Consider the following 10,052-nt stretch of genomic DNA (forward strand, 5'->3'; position numbering starts at 1 on the left):
GCAGAGCTGTTATGTCCTGAAGCATTTTTACACTGTGTAGGGCACAGGCCCCTTTAAAATGTGCATAAAGCCTACCCATCATACCAAACTAGCTGTATGTTACCCATTCTGGCCATGGAGGAACTGTTCCTCATCATGTATTGATGAGATCTACTCTACAAAACCCTACATTCTAAATGCTAACACTTAAAAGTACCTGTATAAAAATGCTTTTAAGCCTCCTTTAACTTAATTCTAAAAATAAAGATCTATTAACGGAAACAAATTGTAATTAAGATTGTTGTTGACCTAGCTTCTCCCTGCAAAGGCATCAGAATAACAATATTACATTTACACAGTGTCTTTCAGTCTAAAGGATTTCATCCAACAAGACTGATCTTAGACATACTTACACAGAAGAGTGTTATTAACATACAGAAGTAAACCTAAGTAAACCAATCTACCCCATTTCATTACCAGCAACTACCAAGCTTGAGCCACCCAATTGTATAAGTTCTTGTTATCTACCTTATCCATCCATCAACAAATTACCCACCCATCAAAACCAACTCCCTCAAACATCAGCAATGCATTAGCAGAAACTTTCATCTTAATCTTTATGTTCTCCCTAAGAAAAAAACACCAAACCTTCTTCCAGCTTCATTCAATCTCCTTCTCAGACCTCCATCACCAATACTGTCAACCGCCCCGTGGAGAGAAACACAAGGGCTGAACCTGGCTTACCTGTCAGAGGATTTGTTTTTAAGCAGTCACCTGGGGTGTATTGGGTGTATACTGTTTTTCAATAGACAGACCAACATTTTCTGCCTTATTCTGCGTACAGGAGACCTAAACCTGGCTTCCACAACTTTTAGAACACCCCTTTCTTGCACTATCAAATACTTAAACCAAAAGTCGATTTTACCAGCCAGCTCAACCCCAGATCAGATTTCCATTGTATGTCATACTCCTGCAAGAGCACTGTTTTAATCATTATCATGCAAGAAAGGGTTTTTCTGAATCACTTGTTTTTACCTTATGATTACCAAAATAGGCCTTGTTTAAACAATTGGCTCTCAGGTATCCACAAAGCATGGAAAAGGAAAATCCACCTCCTCCTCTGCAACTGGCATGGCTCTTGGAAAACATTCCCTGATGATATCTGTCTGCACAATTTTTTTTCTGAATAATTGCTTTGCATGAAATGAATTGCCAGAAACCAGTGTAATAATACCATTCCAGGCAGGGGTTCATCAATAAAACTGCCATTACACCTTAAACCTGCACCCTTCCTGGCTAAGTCTTCTCTCAGTCTACATGGATGACAAAGACATTAAAAGCAATGCACCCTAGGAAAGATCATCCATATGTCTCTCCTCCTCTCTCAGCCTCTCCCAGAAAACACGTCACTGATGGCAGTTGTCATCTGGACTTCCACTGCACACAGACTAGCCAGATCACAGAGGACAGCTGCTGTGATATCAGGGCATCATGATGGGGGTACAGGAAGGAAGCAGTTGTACCTGCTATCCGTCATTGCTACCTGATGGCAGCCAGCTTCCTTAGATGATCAAACAAAATCCCGCAGAAACTGTCAACAAACAAGAAGCTGTCACCTCTATGGCCTTTACACCACCAGCCATGCTCATTGTTTTCAAAAGGGAAAACAAACAAATGAATAAACCAGAGCTGTTTACTAAAAAATCTACTGTAGCAGATGTTTTCACATCCAACATCCCAGCATCAACAAAACCTGAGCCCACATGATGACCCTGTTCCTAGTCACGCATTTATAAAAGTGTGAAACTCAACTGTTTTGGCACCGGAAACCACTTGCCCAAAGTACGAACATCCCAATTTGAGAAAAATCAAGTCAAGGATAGTTGGCCGAGTATCTGACCTAGTTTCTCTTACAACCTTCAGCTGAAACTAACCAAAACACAGACACAAAAAAAGGCTGATGGATCTTGTACTCTGTCTCCTTGAAAAGACAGAATTGCCTCCTCCACTCATTTGCTAGTGACTTGCGTACTCTTATTTTAAAGATCTGAAGGGGCATAGGGGGCTCTCACTACACCTGGGTTAACACAGGCACCAATACAATTTTCTGTTATTAACATTTTGCCCAGAATTCATCTTAAACTTTCCTCAATTTCACCATTTAGTCCTAGCTAAATTATTCTCTTATTATTCTCTCACACAATGCACCAAAACCCACCCAGATTCCTTCGACTAAAATACATTTCAAATATCTACATGTAGTTTACCTATCTCCCCATACTCAGTGCCAGACTAGAAATGTCTATTTCTTAATATTTCCCCTCAAGCTAGTTCCTCCAGACACCAAGTTATTTTGTTACTCTTCTTTGAGCTTCACTCAAATTGCCAATACCTTCCTGCTACAATATTCAGTTTTCAGATGTGTTCATGTGTATAAAGTAAGAAACCCACCTTTGTGTCCACAGACATGGTACCTTTATCTTGTCAGCTCAAGCACAAACTGCGCTGTTCTGTAATCAATTCATACTGCAGACTCATGTATTACTTCCTGGTGGGTCTTAATTCTAGATCCCTTCCAGCACTGCTATTACCTGCCAGTAAGTTTCCAATTTGATAGCCCTTGCCCTGTGAACTTGCTTTTTCCTCAGATTTGTTCCCTTCTCTCTACTATCTTGTACGAAGTCTCCTGAAGTTGTTTACTCCAAAGCCAAGACATTAGTTTCAAAGGTTATAGGTTTTGTTTAAGCCCCCTATTCAACAGAGCATTTGATTACACGCCTAACTTTAACCACATGCTTAAATCCAGTTGATCTCAGCAAGCAGAGATGAGACTAAGCATACATTCAAAAAACAAATAAAAACCCCCAAGAAGTTAGGCATGCAAGTCAGTGTTTTGCTGAAGCAAATCCTCAGTTTCTGTAATCACTTGGATGGTTTATTTTCCATATTTGGCAAGAATTGACAGCTCAATGCTTTTATGTTGCAGGATTTAAAAGTGAAGCTTCAAGACAGTCCAAACCTGACATCATGCTTTTGTTCCTTTCTCGAAATAAAAAAAGGAAATAAATATCTAAGTAAATATGCAACTGTACGGTAATCATTAAGACTACAGAATTGAAACATGCACTAAGTAAGCCTATGTTCTTGTTATTGCAGTACCCTCCTTCAAAAACATATTTTAAAAGCCAAATCTGAAAAAGCATATGTACACCAGCAAGATACGGAGCACATTCCCAGGTAGCTCATTAGCCACAACCATCATTAAAAGGTGAGAACAAAGCTGTCCATTTCCTAATTCCTACCAACCAAATGCCTTTAAATGCAATGGGCTTCACTCACTGTTCCATGAAAGATGGGGTTTTAGAGGGAAGAGAGTACTAGCCTTTTGTTTTAGTCATGGGTTGACTATTTCCATCATGTAAGATTTTACATTCACCACCAGCCTCAAATGCAGTTGGCATAACAGGAATTTCACGGAGAGTATTTAAAATCATTTCCAAATGTGTTCCATTGTTTACATGCAGAATACTACACAATCTTTCTCTCCCCCTTGTTTCTGTTTTTACTTTTTGTCTTCTTTGCCTTCCCTCATTGTGCTGCCTGGTAAACACAGCAGAGGCTAAGTGGGGACTGCAATCAGGCAGCCATACCAAGCTTAATCTGAGGGCTACCTAACTGTGAGATTCAAGGTTTGGAAAGAGTGCCATCTGAGAAAGAAATGGAGAAGAAAAATTGGAAAATGATTACTTCCTCTCCATCCATAAAGGCTTCCAAAATTCAATTAACATGTTCTAAACCAAACCATCCACGCATGCTACGGCACTAAAATGTGTGATTTCAAACACAGACAAAAACATAGCTGCTCATTGATATTTATCAGAATTATAATACTCCAACTATTCCACTTCCACCTTTCTTATTGAAGTGGTATTTGTTGGAATGCTTTTGTACCTCAGTACTTGAGAGGAACCAGAAAAATACCCATAGGCAATATAAATGAATTGTATGCGACTGCGTATTGGTTCTGTTAAATGATGCTGTGAACCCCAAAGTTGCTCAGAGAACGTAGTTCCCACACCTAGCACAAACACTGCTGTTTAATAATGCATACATGTTCCCTGCCATCCCCACAGAAAAATTTTCTTGTGATATTATAGTTTCCCAGATGGAAATAATACCTTAATATTTACTGATTCACCAGTATAACCAATAGGAAAACTATTACTGGTTTTATTTGCAGTGTGACGGCTGTAAATACCGCTGCATAGCAAAGACTTGTAGGTAAAACTCTGTGAACAACTTTTTGCACTTTCTCCTATAGAGGGTGGAAAGGTGGCAAAGAGACAAAAGTATAGAAACTCCTCTGCTGCATTGTAGGTACGACTACTCATCTGTGTCTACACACCTCCTTTCCCCACTGCTGTTCAGCATCCCCAGCAGACTCTAAGCACTAACGCCGTCTGGAAGGATAAAACCCACTGGGCAGTAAGCTCCAATACCGGGTTAGATCCACAGCTTCCACTAATGGATTTTGTTTTTCAGATAGATGGCAGTGCACAAAGTGCATCTGAGATTGGTCCACGGTTGGGATGCCATTTCAATGCCCAGACACTTTAACTGAGGGAATTACTGCATTATCAAAAGCACTTTTTAGAAAGATCACGCCTTAGGACCCGATCCTGCTGCACTGTGATAGCTCTAGCCTTTTGAAGGGGTGAACTGGGTGCCAAGAACGTAAACATAGCAAAGCAGCACGTAGGATTTATTTCCTGTTCCTGTGAGAGGCAAAGGATGTTTCTTTCAATACATTCTAACTAATGCAGTTTAAACACAAAACTAAAGGATGACTAACACAACAAAGTCCAAAAAGATACTGCATTCTGGGTACCAGAGATAAGAAATCTGATTTTCAAGGGTCTGTAACAGCACAGATTTAGAAATAGTCCAGCAATAAGAATAAGGTATTTCAAGTCACACTTACTGGCAAAAAAATCTACAGTTACTACTTAAATTTTGTGCCCACTTCATTCTAACAGACACCGGTAGAAAGCTAAGAGAGCAGAATGAAATGTTAACCATTTAAGTGCATTTACCCCAGCAAATCCCTTTCTCACAAAAGGAGACTATTACTATAGCAGCTGAAACAAATAGGAGCAAATCTCACTGCACAATTAGTAGATCTGTACCTGAAGGTTTGACACATAGCTATCATGATGTGGAAGCATCCACCATCATTTTGTTTTCTGTTTGCAGTAGGGGGTTGCTAGGAAACAAAATACTATTGTCTGATTTCATGATCTATCACCTGGTTTGCCTGGCAATAGAGTCTTCTAAATCTATTACTGGATTATTTTCTGTTTTACAGAGAGATTAAAGCTGGCATCAAAGCACATGCACACAGAGAGGAACGGTAAAAAAAAAAAACACCTCAAAATTCAGGGGAAAGGATGGATATATTCCAGGTTAAGGAAGACAAACTATCCCGAGGAAAAGGGAACTTAAGCAGGCTGGTGATATTTATATACACATACATTCACATGTGTATCAACGTTCCTCAACTGTGCCTATAGTTTTGCCAACTTGTCAAAGACTCTTTTGCTCCTGAGGATACAAAACGTCCTCCTACTACTCGAGAGCTACTGTGCACCGCAAGTTCTGCAAATACCACATGCTGCAGAATGCCTGGTGCGGGCAAGCACACACGCTGGAATCATTTTTGTTCTTGGAATTCAGCTCAGGGTTGTTTCAGTGCCTTAATTTCTTTATGCAGTCATATATGTTTTACACATTTGGACAGAGAGAAGAGCTTGAGACAATTCCCTACTCCCCTCCTCCTCCCCCGCCTCCAGTTGTAACATAAATAAATAAATAGATAAACAAATAAAAGCATCAGGAAAAGAGATCTTAAAAAGCCACAGTAGTAAATTTCATGCATTTTTACAGTGGCAAGTCTTTGTAAAGCAAAAGATTAGAAGATCATTAAAACCAGGCTAATGTGGATACCTGTCAAGGCATCCTCACAACACGAGACCTCAACAACAAAAACACCATCATACTTAAAAGCTGAGAGACAGATGAAGAGAGTTCAGCACAAAGCCATAGAGAAAAAGCTTTTTAAATAAAACCTGCAGAATAGTTGCTACTCTTTTATGTATATCTACAATTTCACACCATGCACAACATGCACTATTTCAAAGTCTTTTCAACTTATTTGTTAATGTCTATGCATTTTATCACTCCATTTTAAATTTGAGGGGGTAAAAAAAAAAGAAGAGGTACGTTGCAAAGGACATCAAAGCTTTTGACACATTAGAGCAGAACTTCCAGCGATTAAAAAAAAAAAACACCAAACAACCAAACAAAAACCCAAACCCAGGAACTAATAACACACAACACAGAAAATACACAATTCCTGGGAAGGACCTGAAAGCTTCTTGTCTCTCTTGCCCAGGGATGGATTCATTCAGCCTCTAACCTTCCTCTCAGAAACCAGGAGCCCTCACCAAAGCCACACTTAGAATTGAAGAACAAAAGAGTAAAAGGCGAGAGAGCTTCTTCCACCCCAGACAACAGCAAGCTACTCCTAGCGATTCTAGATGAAAGCACGGAGAGATGGACACGACCCACAAGCAATCCCAGCCCTCGCCAAGGCAGGACACGGCTATTCCACAGCTGGTAACCCACGACAACACTACTTCCAGCTACCAACCGGTGCCCAGCGGTTCCCCTGTTCCTCGCCGGCGGCACACCGGGGTCCTGTCACCCCCAGCTCCGCTGAACCCTAGTTTAAAGCCCTCGCTCAGGGAGCGCGGAGGAAGAGGAGGAGAGGGATGGGACAGCCGCCTCCCGAGGTGCCATCAGAAACTGTTGGGCAAACTGCAGCGGCGCTGCCGGGGACCCACCGAACTCCCGGCGGGGGAATGGGGTTCGCAAGTGGGAGGAAGCCCCGGGCCCGACCCCGGCTGCCCGGGGTGCGCTGCGCGGGTGCCCTAGGGGGGGCTGCCCGATGCGGCGGGGCAGCGGCGGGCGCAGAGCCCCGTCCTCCCGCTGCAGCAACAACAGCAATTAAAACAATAACTATAAAAAGGGGGCGGGGGGGGGGGGGCGGTCAAAATAAATAAATAAATAACTCGCTAGCGGGAATGGGGGAATAAAACCCACCCTAAACAGGCGGACCCCAAACAACACCACAACCCGGCCGCCCAGGAGGGCAAACTTTCTGACTCACCGGGGACAGCCGGTGCCCGGGTGGCGGCGGGGACTGCGCTCGGCCCCGCGGCGCCGGGGAGCACCGCCGAAGCCGGGCGAGGCGGGCGCCACCGGCGGGGCTGGGGCAGTGCGTCTCGCTCGGCTCCGCCGCCCTCCCCTTCCTTCTTCCCTCCCTCCCTCCGCGCCTCTCTCCCTCCGCAGTGCCAGCCCGGCCTTCCCCAGCCGGGAGCCGCCCGCGGCGGGCAGCCGCCGCGGGACCGCCGTACCTACCGGCTGCCGGCGCGGGGCCGCGGAGCAGCGGGAGCAGCCGCCGCCGCCGCCCCCCTCCGGCTGCTGCCGGGTCCGGCGGCGCTGCAGCAGGCGGAGGACGCCCCGCGGCGGCGGGGACAGCGAGGAGCCGGGGTGCGGGGGGCCGGGGTGGCGGCGGCCGCCGATGCGCAGGCAGCGCGGTGCCTCGATCTGTGTGTGTGTGAGTGTGCCGGAGAGGGATGCTGCAAGGGACCGAGGGAAAATTCTCCCCTCCTAGCAAAGCCGCCGACAAATGGCAAGGCAGGTGTGCAGGGGAGGCACTGCTCCCGGAGGAGGAGGAGGGGGGAGGAGGAAGGGGGAGAAGGGCGGAGGAGGGCGGGGAGCGTACGGAGCTCAGCCCGGCGGCGGGAGCAGCCGCGGGGCCTCACGGCATCCCGGGAACAGCGGCCCCGCCGAGGAGGTCCCGAGTGCCGCCCCTGGGTCGGCCGTGGGGCCGCAAGAAGCGGGGTGAAGCCCCGCCGGGTGCCGGGGGTAGTGCGCCCTGCTCCGCTTGTGGGGTGGGAGAGTCGGTGGTGAGCCACGGGGGGACGGCGGCGGACAGGGAGCGGGGACGGGAACCCCTGGAGCCGGGAGTGCGCCAGGCGGGACTCGCGGCAGAGCATCCTGACGCAACTCTTGCCCGAGGCCTCCCCTCAAACACAGCCGACCGCTGTTCTCAGCGTCCGGTGTAGCTTTGGGAGCTACACCGCATCCACTGGGATTGGTGCTTCCTCTGGAAACCCTCCCTTGAGAAGTAGTTGCATGTCTTATGTGCAAAAGCTCCCACGCCCCAGTTAGCCCTGTCTTAAAATCATCACCCTTCAGGTGACGCAGGTCTGATTTTTTTCTTTATTCATTTCCTGGGCAGGAGATACCTCTCAAGTGTGGCAAGAACAGGGGACTTCACCTTGTGTTCCCAAAGCCATGGGGCAGGTGGCCAAGGACAGCCCTTCCCAGAGTAAAGCGCTGGGCCCAGGGGCCTGGTGGCAACAAGTGCTTCCCCAAAGCCACGTGCTACTCGAACACCTTGTCAGAGCAGGGAGTTAGCAAAGGCTTTTGTAGCTGCATCTCTGCTCCCTTCTGCAGAAGGTGCTTGCTAATCTGAACTCTTCCTGCTATTTGAAAGGGAAAAGCCTGTTCTTCTCATGGTCTGAATTACCATGCAGGGCTGCTGTAAGCAGTCCCTTTCCTCTGGAGAGATGGTTGTGATTTAGTGCTGGAGAGAGCCTTTATATGCCCATTTATAATATGTTTCAGCACACTTCTAGGTGACGATTAGTTGGTAAGTGAAAAGTGGCTGAGGCTGAAAGGTGGAAACTAACATCAGATATTGAATATTGCACACGGCAGCTATGATTTCTAGTGGTAGGAAGAAAATCTGATAGAAAAATCTCCTGCTTCTCTTTTTTTACAGTACTTTTTTTGCCAAAGCAGTACTGAATTACATCCACAGGTACTGGGCTAATTACATATGCTCAACCAGCCCTTCAGTTTGGGTTTACCAGCAAGCACGCTTATGCAACAGAAGCAATTTCCACACTGCTGGGCTCATCTGATTTAAACAATACTGGCTTGCGTTGCCTCTGTGTGTAGCTTTTCTCCCTTGGCTGGCAGGGTTAGTGTCACAGCTTCAGTCTGAGAAATGACAACAAATAAAACTGACACAAATTCTACTGAGTAACACAAGGACACACATGGAAGATGAAACACAGCAATGGCTTAGGTAAGTGTGAACTACCTTTGCTGGGGATCAGAAGCTGCTCTTGGCCCAGCTATGCAGATGCGGACTGCTGATTTCCTGTCTGGTCATCCCTTCTCTTTTCAATGGTCATACAGATAGCTGAATAAAGGAAAAGTTGCTGGAGTGTTTCTGTTAAGGTAGACCTGATGAAAGTAAGACATAATTATAACTTGGGCATCCTTTTCTATATTATTTACAGTAAAACACATCTGTTCAGTCTTCTCAAGCACAGGCCTTAAGCCTGTTCATTCGTAAGTGAACACCTTTTTGGAAAGCACAGAGACAACTTGCAGGGAAATTCATGCACAATTCATCCTTCATGTGTAGTGCAAACCAGCTTGTGAAATCAAGGACTGCTTAAAAAAATCACACGAACTCCAGTATCTGAATATATTTCCCTTATTTGTATTAAATTTGCATCTTCATCTTTCTCCTAACACTGAATGCAGTTGTGTTCGGAAACACTGACACACACATACACCACCACAACATAGAGTTTAAACGCGCTTCTCTTGCTTGCTGCATAAGCCTTGCTCAGTATAAAACAGAGGTAAAAGAAAATATCTCTGCCAGTGTTGGTCTTGTTTAATGTAACTAACAGAGGCGTGAGAACACTTGATACAGTTATTTCATTATGACAATTTTGGTTTATTCCCTCCTTACCTCCCGCTGCCTGGAGCAGTGCGTGCACATGCACACACATGCACAGATCTGAAGAAGAAGATGTTGCCCTCTTTGTGTGATTTTCCCTAACACTTTCAGCATTTATTTGCCATTCCTAGGTTGGTACAGTGCCTGGTTCCAGCCAAGGCCTCACATTGTTACATTCTGAATA

The 10,052-nt window shown here is 45.5% G+C and overlaps 1 protein-coding gene across 5 annotated transcripts in view; it reads right to left on the bottom strand.

Moving 5' to 3' along the window:
* ENOX1 (ecto-NOX disulfide-thiol exchanger 1) overlaps nucleotides 1-7,528 on the bottom strand; it is a 376,196-nt gene extending 368,668 nt beyond the window's left edge. For 4 of the 5 annotated variants that reach the window (XM_065678197.1, XM_065678195.1, XM_065678193.1 and 1 more), the window contains exon 1: nucleotides 7,459-7,528. The gene's annotated coding sequence lies outside the window, so the exon portion shown is untranslated. Of the gene's footprint in view, nucleotides 1-7,207; nucleotides 7,328-7,458 lie in introns of those variants that run through there. The other variant, XM_065678194.1, reaches the window with a different exon arrangement.
* Between the last annotated feature and the right edge of the window lie 2,524 nt (nucleotides 7,529-10,052).

Source organism: Lathamus discolor, chromosome 4 (assembly GCF_037157495.1).
Source record: "Lathamus discolor isolate bLatDis1 chromosome 4, bLatDis1.hap1, whole genome shotgun sequence".
Lineage (NCBI taxonomy): Eukaryota > Metazoa > Chordata > Aves > Psittaciformes > Psittacidae > Lathamus > Lathamus discolor.